This window comes from Haliaeetus albicilla, chromosome 1 (genome assembly GCF_947461875.1).
Source record: "Haliaeetus albicilla chromosome 1, bHalAlb1.1, whole genome shotgun sequence".
NCBI classification, from domain to species: Eukaryota; Metazoa; Chordata; class Aves; order Accipitriformes; family Accipitridae; genus Haliaeetus; species Haliaeetus albicilla.
In genome coordinates, this window is record NC_091483.1 from 2,689,015 (window position 1) to 2,702,330 (window position 13,316).

A 13,316-nucleotide genomic window follows, 5' to 3' on the forward strand; every position below is an offset into this window, starting at 1 on the left:
CATCATTTCTAGCACTACAAGCACACCAGGCTCCTGCTTAGCATTCCTATCTGTCCTCCCCCTTCTCCACCAGTTGTTTTTGATAAGCGTGGATATGCTTGTTCTTCAGAGTCCATGCTCTTACGACTCAATATTTACCTCAAGATATCCTTCCATGTGTTCCCCTCATTCAAAACTGCCCCAAGGGCAAAGTCACACTCACAGTCAGTGGGGAGGAACCGTTACAAAACACCTCCAGGATTTAGAAGCACAAGTTCTGCTTACTCTCAGTCTGACTCCTAATGGTAAATCTCTCTGACATTTTTGCAGATTTCCTTTTTAAAGGTTAAAAACTGAATTCTAAAGGAGATGTGGAAGAATTTTTACCTTTAGCTGAAGAATAACACAACAGAGAGTGATGGAGGAAGTTCCTCCTAGGCTTAGAGTGAAAAGGAGGGAAGCTGTCATGGCCACTTGAGCAAGTTCTGAATCCAAATCCCTTCCAACACCCAAAACTGATTGGCACAAAGGTATAAACCATCTTGAAACACATGATGTGTTGCACAATTTGGTCACAGGTGGCTGCTTGTTTCATGTGGCTGTGGAAATGCCTCCGAGGGATTAATTTTGGCAGATACTGATCTACTGTTAAAGTAGATGCCAGATGACTGGCATCTTCCTCCCTCCTCCCCACTTTAAGAAAAATCTCCTCCAGCAAGTCCTCTCCAGCCAGTCCCAGGGGGAGCTCCCAGACCTCTCTCAGGGCAAGAACCAGGACTGAAATCCTTGCTGTAGCTTCTCCTAAGATGATTTTACATTATTTCCCCATTTCTCCGGCCAGCCCTTGCTCCACTCTGCTTTTTTTGGACGACTAACAAACCTGAAAAGGACTCATCCCCTGTCTGGAAGCCAAGGGCTCCCAAACAGAGACCTCCCTCTGCCAGCCTGATAGAGGAAAACCGCTATCATGCTAGGAAGGCAAGACATTGCCCTCTCCCATTCTACGAGCCAGGTGAAAACAGGGCTCAGCAGGAGTTCAGTTGGTTGTAACTCATTTAGGATGCCTCCAGAGTAAGAGCAGAGGGTTGATCTATTTGAACTGCAAAATTACTAATTGCCAATATGTCAGTCACTCACTCCTTGCATTTACAATGACTAGCGTTGGCTGGCTATGCCACACGCTACCCTTTCTTACTCTTCAGCTGAGCGACAAGCTTTCTGGTCAGAAGACTGAAACACCAAACAGAAGCTAACAAATACTACATCCTCCATGGCTTCAGAGATATGATAATTTGTGTTAAAATTCAGATACGCACAAGCAAAGCACAGGGAAATAGTATGTTTTTCTGAAACTAACAGCAGCCATACGATTTCAAGGATTGGCTTTTGATCTGGCAGCAAGCAGAGATACGGTACCATTCAACAAATTTCTTGAGCATCTCCAATGACATGCACACTTTATCCATTTGTAACAAGCCAACAGCTTCACACACGTGCAGTGAAAGGTTTATCTTCTCATGTTAAAGGAAAGGGACAGGGAGCAGCCTTTTGGTTAGAGTATTGTTAAAGACTGAGCACAAAACCACACACAGTCCTCTGATCTGTTGGCTCAGACCAGCAACGGACACTTGTGTGGTAAATTTATCAGTTGTCAAGCTTTCCATTTGACCTTTTAAACACCGGCACGCAACCTCGATCCTTTTGCAGCCCGATGTCTGACGTTAGTGACTCAGCAGCTCATCGGATACCCAGTAAAGTCTACAGGCATACAGGACAATGTGGTTTTCGGTGATATTTTTCCATCAATGCTCTTTACTTCCTTTCTAATTTAAGTCAGTCTCTTACTATTAATGATCAAAAGATGGAAGCCCTTGATAATTTCTTCTTCAGCAGACCAGACAAGGTATGTTAATTACAATATGAAAATCATGGTGTTAGAACGACACATATCACACCACCTAATGACTGTATGCCCTTCCTCTATTAGTTTTTTTTAAATTGTTCTCAATGCTTTTTTAATGAACATTTGCTGACATTTAACAGCTGACAAAACCATAATTTGTAGAACTGTTTGTGAATGGCTGATTTATTTATATCACATCATAGCACTTGCTGTCAAATGCAACTTCCATGGCATAACTAAGAATGCAATAGATGAGGAAAAAGAGGATCCTGTTGGTAACGTGCAGCTTGCACCACTTGCACAATTTGGTCACAAGTGGCTGCTTGTTTTATGTTGCTGTGGAAATGCATATGAGGGATTATTTTTGGCAGATATTAATCTACTTTAACCAAAGGATTGTAAGTAGTTCAGAAATGTTTTTGTATACAGAAACCCTGTAAAACTGTTTCAAGCACCTCCTCTTCATCCGTATCTCTTAAAACCAAGGTTTGCTCTGGTACAAAAACATGGGAAGATGGAGGAAAACAGAAGTTAGCAGTGAGACACTAATGCAGAAAAAACGTTTAAGAGAAGACTGTGCGGGCATACACAACTGTGCCTGTGGCTCTGCTGTAAATAAGGTTAGTTGTTCCACATCAGACAGCTTGTGAAGAAAAATCCAGATACAGAGCAGAACAGCTTCAACGTGAGCAGAATCTATCTGGTTCATTACAAAGGCATTTCTATAGCAACACTGGGTGATGTATCGGGAGGTTTTGGGGTTTTTGCGATAGATGAAAGCTGTAAACGTGCAATTTTTTTTCCTACCTTCAAAGAGGACAACTCTTGTTTCAGAGCTTACAGACCTAGGAGGACTCTGAGGTTAGCACAATGTCTCAAGTTTTACTTTAGCCAGTTCAAAGGACCCAAAAATGAAATCTCTATAACTCTTTGACAGGAATGGCAGAAGCTGAAAAATATAATTAAAAATGGGAGAGAAGTTCTTGAGATTTTGGAACTGGTCCTGTGAAAAGTAGAGGTGAAAAAGCATAGATTTTCAATAATATACTTCCCACTTTGACAGACCTCTTTACACTATGATTTAATATTATAGGTTTTATGTAAGAGAATACTATTTCACATTTGGAATAAAGCTGGAATCTCAAGCAAATCTCTCTCAAAATCCAAGAGTGGCATGACTAATTAATCTCCCATCTTCAACAGAGTCAATAGCTCTCTGGAGGCACAGAACATTGCCAGGAAAGGGCAGTACACTTGCAAAGCCAAACTTTCATAATTAAAAAGAGCAATTGCTATATTCGCTTGCTCAACCTTAATTCAGTCTGTTGCTGAGTTCCCTTATTAGTTTTTAATTACATGACCTTGCAGATTTGTCCATAGGATTCTTGCTACTGACAGAAAAATTACTCAATTTATTGATCTTTCTCATTCTTTACATTATTTTGTACACCATGTAAATCCAGCATAAGTTCTTGTTAAAGGTTAGTACTCACCTTTTCATCAAGGCCCCAGGCGTTCTGAGTTGGGCACCTAGAAAATACACAAATTCTGGCTCCGCGTTGCAAAAATCTCAGTTTTTTCAGCTTGCTAGGCATTACTCACAGTCTATGAGGTGAAGACTAGGAACCTGTGCAGACAAAATGGCTTCTGTAAGTGGCTTGTTAGAGGAGGTCAGTGGAAGATGATCAAATCAGGGGCAGGATTAATTGCTGGGATGATGAGGGACAGGTGGGAGGGGAATGAGAGGACATAGCCTGACTTCAGGTTTGGTAATCTAGGGAGCAGCTGAAAGCCCCACACCATCAAATTGACAGATATCCCCTACCCAGAGGCCAAAAAATTAGTACTGTACTGCCTTATGCCCACGAATAGATAAAAGGTATCAAGTGAGTGTTATGCAGATAAAAAACAACCCCCCCCCACCCCCGGCTCTTTTGAGGGGTCTGACTCATGATTTTCAAACTTTGAGGACTTGTAAAGGCTTTTCTCACAGTGCAAGCCATAGCCGCAGCCTTAAAAAGCAAAGGTGGGTGGGAAGGACATAAATACAGCGGCATTATGCAGAAAGGAGTTGTAAAGTTGTCAAGGAATTTCTTCACTTTGAACCCAGGATTCTGAACTCTGAACAAGCTTTTACCAGCGTGTCTTTTGAGGCAAGGTAAAAGTTGATTTGCTTATTTGATTTCTAACATGTAAAACACAAGGGAAGCCTGCATCCCCAGCTCAGAAATCAGGCGGACGCCAGCTCTCCGTGACCAGGGTAGCTGGGATATGGACAGCCCCAGCGCTGGCCTCTGCCCCTGGAGCTAGCGACTGACTTGAAAGCACAAAGGTTTTCATCCTCTGCGTGGACCTGCCTCAGGAGGGACGGATGCACCGGCTCTGCCTTGCCATGCCACCCCTGCCCTGCAGCACAGATGCCTCCTGTCCTCCTCTGGCCCCACCACCCCAGAGCCCTGCCAGCTCCCTTGCCTGTCCAGCTCCCCCTCGCCTAACCTGACACGTCTGCCCTCCAGCCTTCTCCCTCGCGTGATCTCTATTCCTCTACCACCACCACTTTCTCTGTTAGGGAAATTAAGGAAAAGGGGATATTAGGAGAAAGTCTTAATTTCAATCCTGAAGCCACAGCTGGCTCCCCCGATCAGGACGCGCTGGTTGGCCATGCCACCTTCAGCCACAGCATCCTCAGGGAGGGGAAGGTCCTTCGGGCAATTTTGCTGTCAACCTCTAGAAAGCCCCTGCCAGCAAGATGCTCAAGGTTTGCTACCTGGCTGCATTTGAGGAAAGTGGTTTTGTGAAACTAGTATGGGTGACACCTTCCCTCTCCTGCAGACAAGCATGACAACCTTGTTCCAGAGGTCAGAATTGTTACAGGCTCTCAGTGAAAGAGCTGCAACAATTAAAATACATATATATTTTTTTCTTATTCTCAGAAATGGATCGATTATTGGAAGTGAAGTTTAATAATAGTGATAATCGCTCTGCTGCCTGACATAAAAACTTCTGCCAGTGTGAGCTGTAAACAAAGTGCTGGGCAGAAGTAACAGTGGGTGCTTCAACCCACGCTGGCTGCAATCCATACTCCGGAGCAACACACCCCCAAAACCCCAACCCTCTTCTTCCCCCCGCTAAAAGCAAACCCCTTACTTTTTTTGTTCAGAACAATTCACTCCAAAGCAGGCATTAGGCTTTTAGGAAAAATATTGCCTGAGGATGATGCCAGGTTTTCTGAGCAGGTCTTTTGACTGTTAATTCCTTTTCATTTGATACGATACGAGCCCTCAGCTGCACATCTTCCATTTCATGGAAATTTGGGGAATTCTGAATCCCAACACTGCAAATTTGAATTTAGAGGAAACAAGCAGAGTCTATTTAAGCAGTAAAGTATCTGATCTGTAGCTGGAGACTTTGGAGTTTATATTTTGTTGTACTGATATTCTTTATTTTCTTTTTATATCGCCTTTTTCTGTGTCATACCATGCATTCCTTTTTAGCAATCTTTGCCTTGAAAAAGCAAGTGTCTTCTGCAAAACTTTATTCCAGTAACATGTGTGCTTATGACCTGTGTATGTTTTTAATCTTAAGTAATCCTTAAAAATTATGTTCCTATCCTAAAGAATGCATTGCTCTCCTTCCTAATTCAGTTGCTTTGGCAAAGGTTATATATGGTTGATCCAGTATGTAGTAAACAAATGTTACTGTCAGTCTCAGTTCAATTCTGAGTAAGAGAAGCCCCTACAAGCCAACAGATGTACTAATACACAGGCGGAACCAGCGGTTAGGCTGAAAATTTTTTATTTTAAGAAGCCTCTTTGCAGACCTGTTTGCTTCCTATACCAAAGAAATGCAGAACTGCAGATGTGGGCTTTTGTCTTCAAGCCATTGACAGAGGCAAATGGTTTAATCATTATTTTTTTCCCTTGAACAGCTTTCATTTCAGCAGTGACATTTGCATTTTTATGGATGAGTAATTTGGAGGGAGAATGCACACTAAAAAGGTAAGACTACAGAACAGTGTCTGTTTAGTTTTGGGAAGGCTCTAGCTCTTGTTTAAGCTGATGTTCCTGCTATGCATTTCTAAGGGTAGAATCTGGATCTGCTGAAGAGCAGATCTTTCTGAATAGCTCCATGTGAAGACAGGTGTATTCGGGATTAAGACTGATGGATGGGTCCCCATGTAGTTTATCCATTCTTACTCCTTCTTGTGTAGATTGCCAAAAGAGAGAAAGAACATCTTGCGCTGGTGATTACCTCTTCTAAATATTGAACTTCTAGGATGTATAGGCAGACTTTGCCTAGCATGGCAATTCTTTCTGCATATTTCTGATAAGAAAAATAGATTGTAGTCTCCTGTATGTCTTTCTTTTCCTAATGTAACTTTGTCCAGATTAAATATTAGACAGTGCTCTGCCTCTCACATGACATTTCAGCAAACCATTTTCCCCTTCATTATTCAATCAGAAAAGGATTATGTTTGGGAAACTGCAAGGTTGTACCTGAAGATACTAATCCAAATTAGGGACCCCTTCCTTAGTCAACTTTGACCAACCCTTCAACATACGGACTGAGTCCTATAACACCCCTCCACAACCAGTAATTTCAAAGATACTACTCCTTCTGGTAAGAGCTATACCTTCTGCTCTTGGCTTGCCTTGGCTTACCTCTGAAAAAATAAGTATTCTTAATTGGAGCTGACTAACTTGAAGAGAACTCCTAGTGGAGATTAGGCAAGGTCTAGTTTTCCTATAAGCTAGCACCCAGAATTAGGGTCTTTGGGGTGGCATATTTATAATGATAATATAATGATAAAAGCAAATGGTTGTATGGTATTTTCATGCTGCGTGACTCCCGATTGATATAAATACGCAGCCAGGCTCTGTGCAACACGAAACAGTAGACATAGACAGCCAAAACCCGTCTGACGTCCTTAGCTGCCCACACAAGTCCCCTCACTGTGCTAAGCACCCAGGACGTGGATGGCACTCCCAGACATTAATCATGAACCCTGTCCCAAGCCTTTGCACCGTGCTGCAGCTAACACGAGGAAATCTGCTTTGGCTCTTCTGAAGTGAAGCAAAAAGAAAGCCAGACAGATGATTCTTTGGCTGCAGATAGGCTAAATCACTGACAAATCCGAGGGCAACCTCAATCCACACTGTGGCTGTGGCCTGCAGCAGTCACTACAAATGCTGTGGTGTGCCACGAATTCCCCCTGCTCTGCTGCCCTGCTGCAGACTTGCGCTGCACTGTATTTATCCTCTCCAACCCTGCCCACCCCAGGAAAATAACACTGCGAACAAAAACATCCTAAATTGTCTCCAGCTGCTTCTGCAGCTCGTCGATCGCCACTGGGCGATTCCACTACTGCTTAGAAAGAGCATCCTATGAAATGATAGTCGAAGCAAAGGCAAATGGCCACCCTGTACATGCCTGAATATTTCTGTGTGGTGGAGTACTCCCTAAAGGGCAAATTTTTCCATTTCTAAGAACAAGAATTCTGCTCTTCTTATTCTAGGTCACTTGTGGAACCGCACAGATAACAGATCTCAACAAAATGTCACTAATGATAAAGTCCGGGGTTTTCAGAACTGTGTTTCTGAAGGTAGGCACTTTACTTGGGTGTCTAAATGGAGGGGGCAATTTTCACATGCAATTTCCAAGACTTACTTTTGACAGCACTGGCCCAAATGTCACCCATTACACTTGGATATTGAAAAGTTAAGCAGGCTGGTCTGGGTGTTGCACCAGGGAAAGGAAAAGTGCAGTGCTCAGTTTAAATACCGATTTGCTGAATAGGATGGGACTGGCCACACCACCCCGTGTGCCACAAACATTGCTATTTTCTGACTGACTGTGACCGCACAGGACTGAGTCACCCAATTCATAGCTGCCAGTGCAATCTAGCCAACCTGCAAGCTGGAAAGACCAGCTTGGCTTTTATCCCTAAGCATGCTTCTCTGCTCCCTGCTCCACTGAAAAGTTTTATTGCAGCTGAACAGCTTGCAAATAAGAAGGCCTAAACATGCACAACGTACCTCATGCAAAGGAAGATTTTGCAAAATGCAGGACTGATCGTAGGCTGCACCGTAGCTTCTGGAGCTTGGCACCTGAACGGTGCTTTCCCACACTCTCCTCCGTGGTTCAAAAGCCATACCCTGGGGAAAATTCAACAATCACTATTTTCAGCAGCCAGTTGGTAAAATAATTGCTTTTGGCTGAAAAAATTAAATATCACTAAGCATTAATCGAAATATTGTTTTGTTTTTAAAGGACACTTTAGCTTCAAGGCCATTGAGTCCCTCTCTGACCATGCTGAGATGGTAGCCGTGCTGCGTCTCAACCTGTGTGTGTGGGGGGAAACATCGACTTGTTTCCGCTTTTCTCTGTTCTCACCTGAATGACTGGATCAAGGTTAAACAACCGCAGACAGAGGGAAAAAAAGATCACTGAACAGAAGTGGAAATATGAAATACGTCAAATGATATTCTTTTTTTTTTGTCGTCAGGGGGTTGTGCTCAGGGGTTGTGGCCAACGAGGCAAGAAAAGACAGACAGTCTGCAGAATGGGAGATTTCTGACGGTGAAGTCCTATTGGGGTTTTTTGGGACAGTTATATATAAGACACCAAAGGAATGGCTCAGAACTACTATCCCCACCTACAGTGTTTCTTTTCCTTTACATTTACGGTAACGATGTTTGGGCAACAGTTTGGTTTTTTCAGTTCCCACTTACTATTCATTGTGAAACTTGGTAAGATTGGCCATGTTATAATGTTACTCCATAAGTATGTGGATAAAGACATTTTTCTTCAACACTTTTTTGCTGTATTTATGAACCTATCCCATTGTTCGGATCATTCTTTAGGTCATGTAACATGGTTGGCATTGGTCTGGCAAAACCTTCTGCTACCCCTCTCATTTTTATTACTGTGTATATAAAACATATGCAAATGTTTTCTGATACTTTGTCCAACCGCTTAAACACTGAGTACCAAAATCAATTGCAGATATTTTCATCCTTGCTACAGCAAGTAACTTACGCATGATTTGGAGCAATGGGCAGATCTGTAAGAACGAATATTAAAGTAAAACTACACGTAATATAAACAGCAGCAGCATGGCAAACTACAAAGATCAAGTTACAAATTTAAGTACTTTTAGGGGAAGTAATTAGTCTGAAATCAAAGTTTCTACCCTAAGCCTGATTATGTGTGCAATGGAAAGGGATTCATTTGGTTATGCTACAGAACAAGGAGCCTTTCCAAACCGTACGGTGACTGCTGCTATTCCCTTGACTTGCTAAACATAAAATTCTTTATTTTAGGTTATTTAGGCCTTAAATTCACAGAAATGTAAATTTAAATTAACTTCACATTCATTGACGTTAAGTAGCTTTATTTAATTCAACTGAGAACTGCATGGAATATCTGAATCCTAGTCTGCTTTTCTGGTTAGTGAAACTTGACCTTCTACAATGACAACCAAGTAAAAACCTCTTATGCCATTTCCAGTTGCAGAAATAATATCTAAACAAACACTAGTCTTCAGGAAGAAAACATCTGCAGTAGACAGGCAATATCATTTTAAAGGCAGTCTTGAATGAGAAGCTTTGACGTCTGTCAATTTTTTCAGTAATCTGAGAATTACCGGCTGCTGGAAAACTCTTGAGATGGCTGAACACTGCTTTGGTAGACAAGTTTGCCTTTGCCCGTAATCAAGGCCAAATCTACAAAACACCTGTCTGTATATTGAGGAGCAAATTTGATCCTCAGAAATTCAAATCTGTGAGCAAATTGTTGTTAGGATAAAAATATACTGCTATTCATTGCAATCACTGGATTGCAAAATGTAAGGCAAACCAGTAGAAGTGACAGAAGATCAGCCTACATTTTTATATTTCACTTCATTAAAACAAGGTATCTTTAAATCACTTCTTACGCTGCCTTGTTCGTAACAGTTCTTTTTTAAAACACCACCTTATCGCCGTTCACATGCTTAATATTCTTGATGGTAGTTACAGCGTTGAGGTTTGGTCATATCTTAACTCATCATTTGATGTTAAAGGGGTACATTTCTAAGCAGAAGACACCACCTGGGCACCCGCAAAAAGGATGTGTGAATGACCCCATGTTCCCTTTTGCCACAAAACAGCACAAATTTGCACACTGACATTTGCGTTTTGAAAACACTGAACAGTGAACAAATTGACACCAGCATGTGCCCAGGTGTGAGCGTCTGTGACCACAAACCCCAGCGGGGTTTCTGAAGGCGCGGGTTTTGACACTTGTAGACAGAGAGTTGTTTATGAGCAGTTTCTGAATATTCCCAGGTTTTCTGTCACTGAGGAAAGGGGCACCAATGTGCACATGAAAGGAACTGCTAGCACCCTGGTAGAAACTGCAGTACACATGTTGCTGTAGCTGTGATGACCTATGGGTATAAATGAATCGAGGTTTGTAAAGGGAAGCTGTATCTTGTCAGCCTGACTGAAGCTGGGTGGAAACCTCTATTGGATCTCCCCCTAGTTCTTTTCAGGCTGAATAATTATTGCTGCTCTTGCCGGTTTTGAACTTCCCTCATCTCTAATCTGACAGCAAATTCCTCAGAACAAGGCACACTAGTTCTCTCATGTGTGTGACAAAACTTATACACCACTTTTGCTGCTCTACAGTGTAGTAAATACATCTAAATTTGCTGTCTGAGCTCATCTTAGCATCTTTTTTCTGGGCTCTGTTGCCCTCCGCTGAGTAGGCATGCCATCATATAACAGTGCTTTGGAAAAAACACTCCACCAGTAGCACAAACACATTTGGCTTAGACCACCACTAAGTACTGGCGCAGCAGACAGATGTACAAAATTGCTTGGGAAATTGAAGTTTGAGAATGTGGCTGCAGTATTTGGGGAACGGTCATAGCTGATACTAAGATTCAATATCAGCAACTACCCAAACAGAAATAGTGCCTTTCCTGGGAAGCTGGAGGTGTCGGTTCCAGGACAGAAATCTTGGCTTTGACACAGCCTTTCTCAGCGAGCCAGATTTCCCATCTGATACACCAACCTCAGCCTTCGCCCGAGAGAACTGACTGAGGTGGCACCGAAGGAGCACATGCAGTGTAATTCAAGATGTTTAACACATTATTATGCCTCACTAGGCTTTACCAATTCAGCATACACTAAGTATGAAAATGGTCACAGCAGATCTAACCAAAGATCCAGTCCCCTATCTTTAACAGCCAGCAAAGAGAAGAGAGGAAGATGATGATAGTAGCAAGCGCTCGCCAGCTGAGAAACAGTACCTTGGTGCACTGCTGAAGCTACCCAACTCATTTAGCACTGAAGTGAACCAGGAGTGTTCACACACCCGGCTATCACGGCTCCAGCTAAGCACTGTAACTGCAAACGCTCACCTGACGGTGCTGTACCTCTTCATGGAAAACGTAGGATATCCGTGAAGCACCAAACAACAGCCAGCATTTTGTCTTCCCAACAGTCCCCACTTTCTCTGGAAGTAATGTACGTCCTTTGCAAGCTGACCACGCTCTAAGCAATGCTCACAATTAAAATTCACTGTCTTAAGCCTGGTAAAAGCAATTGGCCAAGCATTACATTCTGAAGTGGGATCGAGACTCCCAATTCTGCCCCTAAGAGATGGTCATTTACTGCTCTGACATCTCACAGGCTTAGAATACACCAAAGGCATGAAAAATATATATCTTGTTTTCTCTCTGTGATATATTCAGCTTGAAATTCAGTCATGGATGAGGGATTTTCATTTTTCCCCACGTGAATATGACTACTCTTAGTACACTAGGAAGAATATCTTTGAAAAGCAAATTCTCCAGAACAAAGCACACACTAGTTAACTTATATGAAATCATTTCTAAATAAATCGTAAACAAATCACATCTACCACTTTTGCTGCCTTACAGTAAATTGGGTTGATAGGTACATCAAAAGTAGCTCTAATAAAGTGTGTAGATTCTGAAAATTAGGTTAAGAGGCTTTTTGATTGGTTGGTAATCCTAACAAAGTCCGTCTGGGGAAACTGCCAGCACATACGGTTTATGTCGACATGGACATCTTTGAACAGCATTGCTGCCACTGTGCCTCTGCCAACAGGGGAAGTTTGCCCTGTCAGCAGCAGTGCTTCTGGCCACACTCGGTGCTGACTCCTCCTCATCTTTCCCCCTCCCACCAGCTTCACAAGTATTAATCAAAAGTCATTCATAAAAAGCTTTCACCATGCAGCAGTTTGATTTCTACTCCAGAGAGCCCTCAGCAAGGAAGAGTCAAAGAGCTGGGCCATTTGACCCCTTTTTTCTTCAATTCACAGCATGCGTGTCAGCACTGCCGTAAATACCACACCTCGTATGTGGTAGGGCTTCATGGCTGTCTTCACTAACTTTTGTCACCCTCTTAATGACACTTCCTCCTGAAGTCACCCAGTGCTGCACTGACCTGCAGGAGCCAGGAGCTGGCAGAGGAGCTGCCTGCCGCGCTCAGGGTGTCGAGCCTGCAGGAACCATGCCGGGGGGGCTCGGGAGGAGGCATGTGCCACTTCTTGGCTCCTCTACTCCTGCCTGGGTAGCAACGCTTGGTCACTTCACAATCTTTTTTGGAATCATTTTGAAAAAAAGCCTGTTAGGGAAATGCAAAATAAAGAGTATTTCAATATTACACCTAATTTTTTTAATTTAAATCCAGTGCAATTTGTTGTAAACTGAGGAACTCCCCTTACCTTCCCTGACCAATCCCCAAAATGCACCCAATCCCCTCCAGTCCACAAAAGAGCTGCTGGGTCTCCAGAGTGCTCCTGCAGCTAATGGACACAACTCAAGTTTTACCAAAGCTGTTTTGTGGTCTTCCTCTTTGGGGATGGTGTGATAACAGAGAAGTAGACAGAAAGGTCATTTGAACAACATTTATTTTCATGTAGATGACAAAACACTCACCCCACTCACCATATAGAGCTGGAAACACAGACTTCATGCCGAGCCAGACTTTTGGTCTGATTCGACCAACAGGGCCGGAAATTCTGGCGTAGGTAGGAGGATCGCTGTCCCTCAAAGCCCCAACAAACTGCAAGTCAGCTAATGGCCCATTGCATCCAGGTGTCAACCCTGCTTGCTGAGGAACTGCGCTACAGAGGCTGCAGAGCCAGCTGCAGCCTTTGACCATGCCAAGGGAACTGGAAGGCTGGATCCAGCTTGAGGGGACCGAAAACCGGCCCCAGCACCCAGCTGAGGGAGCACTGGCAGCCCGTGGCACCGGGCACTACTTCTGCATCCTAAGGAATGCACTGCAGGCATCACTGTCCCCCCGTTTCAATGATTTCTTTTTATCTATTTTCTGTAATTTAACTATAGTCGGTGTTATCAGCATGCCTAATTGTCCTGAATCTCATAAAGGCCTTGCCCTTGATGATACTGAGGCAA